Source organism: Corapipo altera, unplaced genomic scaffold (assembly GCF_003945725.1).
Source record: "Corapipo altera isolate COAL_440 unplaced genomic scaffold, ASM394572v1 50, whole genome shotgun sequence".
NCBI lineage: Eukaryota > Metazoa > Chordata > Aves > Passeriformes > Pipridae > Corapipo > Corapipo altera.
This window is the reverse complement of record NW_020884889.1, coordinates 8,531,920-8,535,743: the sequence shown is the minus strand read 5'-3', so window position 1 is coordinate 8,535,743 and position 3,824 is coordinate 8,531,920.

The window sequence follows — 3,824 nt, the reverse complement described above, 5'->3', positions numbered from 1 at the left end:
TTCAGTGATGGACCCTGGCATGTTCTGCTAAAGGTAGCTGGCTGCAGAGCCAGGGAGCCCAGAAAAGGTTTTTAGGTGAACTAAATGAAAGGTTATTCATTCCTCAGTTGCCACAGAAGTAAAACAACTCTACATGAATGAATGTACCAGTATTTTCAGCCCCTGATACATAGAGCACTTAATATTTAGAATATTAAACATTTGCATATTATTAAGTGGATGAATAGCTTTCTGCTTGTTCAATTGTTAATAGAAATTACAGTTTGTTAGAAACATGCTAAACCTATACAGGAGACTGCTGAGACTGCTTCACTGTCACAATACAAAGTACACAAATACTGATCCAGTACTTCAGTAGTAATTTTAAGTATGGCACTTTGTTAATACTAAAATAAAGTAAAAGTTAATGCAACAGTAAAGAGAATATCTAGACATTTAATTAACTCATAATTTGAAATGCTTTTTGTTATTATTAGTTCAGTTTATAAAAACACCACTTTTAAATTAGGTGGGTTTATGTGTAGTTCTTCTCTACTTACTCTACCTACTTACCAGCACAGGAGATTTTTAGAAGATAATGAGAAAGAAGTCTTTCCCTTCATTTTCAGTTAATTTTGTTTTGTGCTTACCACGATAGTCTCGTTTGAACTGATGGATCCAGTTCTTGCAAGGTATGAGGTATAGAATGAGATTTTATATTTTCTACATCACCAAACAGCCAATTAAAGCACTAAATTAACTTATGAAATAAAAGAACTCTGTTATCCTTCTCACAGTACACAGGGTAAAATATGGGTCCAAAATTTTTAGATATTAATTTTTTGTTTTCCAACTCTTGAGGCAGTTAATCTAGCCAGGTGCAAAAATGAGAAGGGAACAAGCCTTCAAATTGAACTCTTAATTCTTTGGAGAAGTTCATTACTGGAACAATGCTGTGATACATCAGCAATAGAGCCTGAGTGTATATTAGTTCTTTTCTACTCAGTTATTCATTCCTACAGTAAATCTACCCTGTGTCTCGTTTCAGTAGCTCCTGTATTAGACAAACCAAGAAAAGTAAATGGTCAGGGGTTTACAGTCCCTTCTTAAAAATGGCTCACAAAACACCTATGACGGTGTTTCATCCATCAAATGACAAAACTGAAGATCCATGGCATGAAATTGGACCTTCTTGTTGGAGGCAAAGAACTGAAACAGGAGGGAAAACCTAAAGTTTCATTATTAAAACAATTTGAGTAACTAGTCTAAAGATATTCAATCTATGCTTAAAATACTGTTTCTATTTCAACGTAAAATGTAAAAACCCCGCTGTGGTACCAGGAAATCTGTTCCAAGTTCACATGGCAAACAACACTGTGTTCAGCTGTAAAGTTTCTGAGCCACAGTAATTTCAATGCCACAAGGAATATAGACTATTAAGTAAGTAGTAGAACCTGGCTAATTCACATCAGTAGTTCAAAGCACCAATGTCTATTACAAAAATTTGTAAATTAGTGAAGTTATCAACCAGCATGGCCCATTTTCATGATTTTCCCATGAGTGTTAATGATATTTGATGTTTTCTTAAAGTCTACTCCTGCGGGCTAGTGAGTAGATGCAAACTTCAGCTTCCAACAAAAAAGAGTTCTCACCTTTATGGTTAGAGATAAAACATGAAAACATGAGCCAGCTGAACCCTAGAGTATCAAAAACCAGAAGGCAAATGAGCAAAGCCCCAAATTTATTTATTTATTTTTTAGAGATCTGGCAAGCGTAAGGCTAATCTTTTGATATTTGATGGACCACTTTATGCTTTTTAAACACCTGTAGTTAGCAATATTGAACTGGCACAGTATGAAACAGAAGTGCACTCCAAATACCATTGTACCAGATCCTGATTTTGCAAGTCGATAAACACCATCCAGTGGGAGCTTACGGCACTGTGCAAGTTTGAACCTTTATTTAATAGATGCAGTTTAATATTAATTATTTATTAAAATATAGTGTAAAATATTCTTTTTTTTTTTCTGTATAAAATTAAAGTAGTCCTTGTAATATGAAACCTGTGCACAGCTCTGTAATTTAGCACAGCACACAATTACGGAGTTAAGCACGTGTGAAAATGCTGATTCAGCTTTTTCTTCCTGTGTGTGCTGAGAACTAGGGAGGACTTTCCAGATTATTTAAAGTTTTATTTTATTATTCAATTAAAAACAAAACATGACAAAAATGAAAAGGGCAAAAGGCTCTGAAGGTTTTGGAGGCACAAATCTTCAAGCTTTGACTTATTTTACTGCATGTGAGAGATTGTCAAGCTCCTCAGAATGCATCCATGAACAAATTTATGAAATAAGTTTCTGTGTGTAGATTCCAATTTTTGCAAATTATGAAGTGATGTTTGTAACAGATTTGGCTTTCTGAGTCTTGTTGACCTAGTGGAATATGGCTCATTTTCCTTCAGGATCATTGCAGAAATCTCAGCTAAAACCTTACATCTGCCAGAATAGAGGATTAGACAAATTGGCAGGTGGTAATAGATTCAGAAGTTAAAAGGAAACAAACTGAGCAGCAGGATGAAATCAGGGCAAGATAATTAACATTCTGTTTATATTTTCAAAGAAGAAACAACAGGAAAAGAGCAGATGCCGGTTCAGATTTGTGGACACTCCCAGGAATTTTTTGCTTTAGGTAAAATACTAAGAACTGCCCAGGAGCTCTGGGACTCAACGGGCCACTCTGGTGAAAGAGGTCAGATTGCACTGAGAAGCAAGAGACACAGAAGGGTGTCATTTCATACACATGGTTGCTTCATGCACAGAACTGCTTCTCAGCTCCAGATGCGTTTGTGGAGGAAAAAAAAAATCACCAGGGAGCAACTAGATTTTAGAAATTATAATATAAATTAAAAGTGATATCAGAGCTATTGGGAGTTTGTTTAAGGCAGATTTTAGTCTGGCATCGTACCTTAACACACCCGAAGACATACAGTCAGCCCCAGAGCTATGGGGAAAAGCAGAACCATCAGGCAGCAATCAGTCATTTTTTAAAATACCACATGGGGCATATGGCAGAGAATGGAGGTTATTCTGCCTACAGTACCTAGTGCCAGTACAGTGTTCTTTTAGGGGCTGATTCAGAAGTCAGATGATGGAGAAGGGACTGGGTTTATATCCAAATATGTAAGGTTTTGGGGACCTTACCAAAGGAGAGAGAAATAAGATACAAAATGCTGGCCCCGGTGAGGGCTACTGCAAATTCCCCAGCTGTTCAAGGTGGACCAGATCATTAGTGATTAAGTGCCCCTGCAGCTCTGCAGAAGTCAAATAAGCTTCAGTTTCGCCCTGTTGGCCACAGTCTTGATCTGGTGACAGCTGAAATCTTTGTAAGTTATTTTTCAATAATCTCAGTGAGCTTTAAAACATTTGGGATCTGCAGCCTTTCACCTGTAGTGAACAGAACTACCTGTGTGTCTGATTTTCACGTCCATGCAAGTAATGTTAAAATAATTTTACCAGTTTGTTAGAATTATATCAGTAGTTTCATTTAAACCTGTAAGTGTATGGCAGTTGCATCTGATTAACCAAACAGAGGTGGTTTTACGCAGAGAGAAAGAGAAATTCTTATTGCTTTTCTCCTGTGGAGCAATGTATATTAAAGTAGGATTGTCTTCCATTCTAGGGAAAAGAAAAAAAAAATGTTTAAATGTCAATGAGAGGAATGTTGAGGCAAAATGCCTTCCAAAATTCTCTCTGCAGACCCAAAAGGTGAGAATTTAACCTCTAATTTTACATATATTTAGGGTGAAGCTCTGGACAAAACAGTACTGTGACACAGCCTATCAATGA